Below are 969 nucleotides of genomic sequence, written 5' to 3'. Positions count from 1 at the left end.
AAATATGCTATGCTATATGCCTATAAAAATGTATTAACATACTCAAGTATCGGTGCCATTCCAACACAATATGTTTCTGATTTTGTCCTCGCAAGTCATTAAACAAATCTAAATAAACACGCGTTAGTGTTACAGTCAGCAATAACAAAATAAAAATCTCCATTGGAAAACAGGAATAGTTTGTGAAATATGTGTTTTGGTTTTTTATATTTTTGTCCAATTTGGCGTTTTTAGATACATCTAACACTGTTGTAAGGCGAGTATTACATTTGTATGATAGAATCATCAACATTAAGGAAATCAAATAATACATATCAATTACTACGTTTTAAAATTAAAGAAAAGTTCAAAAAATTAACCTAGCAGTTTCTAAAGCTACACGCATATTGCTAAACATTTACGAATGTTCCACTAATTTGACGATGGTTAATTGCAAAGTTAATGAGCCTGGAGTGTTTTTACTTTACCGAACATGCCTTGATTCAATGTTCAGGCTTGTACAAGTGTGTACTGTAAAATACACCTCATTAACTTCTACATTTCATAATGAAACCAGAGTCAATGCTCAAAAGCCACAGATGAAAATGCATCACCTGCAAGCGTGTGTGGCGTTTTGTATGAAATTAATTTTATAAGGTTTGCTTTTAACTTACTTTACCTCATATAAGTCTGTAACCTATAATAAAACATCGATTTAATGAAAAACATCAACCATTATTATCAAAGCTAGAGAGTGTATATTGGTGTATATTGATGAATATTTTAAAAATATCTATCGAAGCCAGTTTAGCAGTAAGCCGATTTTTTATCGCCCAATAATCTTTTCATGTAAATAATAATTGTTTTCAGCTGTTTCTAACTGATTCAAAACATTAAGCCTAGTCAAATAAATAAATTCTTAATCTTAAAATATATAATTTCTATTCCGTGCATGAAATGACAAACAGTTAGCTTTGTTTATAGTAATTA

This window comes from Macrosteles quadrilineatus, unplaced genomic scaffold, assembly GCF_028750875.1.
Source record: "Macrosteles quadrilineatus isolate MER2022 unplaced genomic scaffold, UCM_ALF_1.0 Scaffold_6__1_contigs__length_79288215, whole genome shotgun sequence".
In the NCBI taxonomy this organism is placed as follows: domain Eukaryota; kingdom Metazoa; phylum Arthropoda; class Insecta; order Hemiptera; family Cicadellidae; genus Macrosteles; species Macrosteles quadrilineatus.
The sequence above is the reverse complement of the archived record's forward strand: the minus strand, read 5'-3'. Positions refer to the sequence as shown.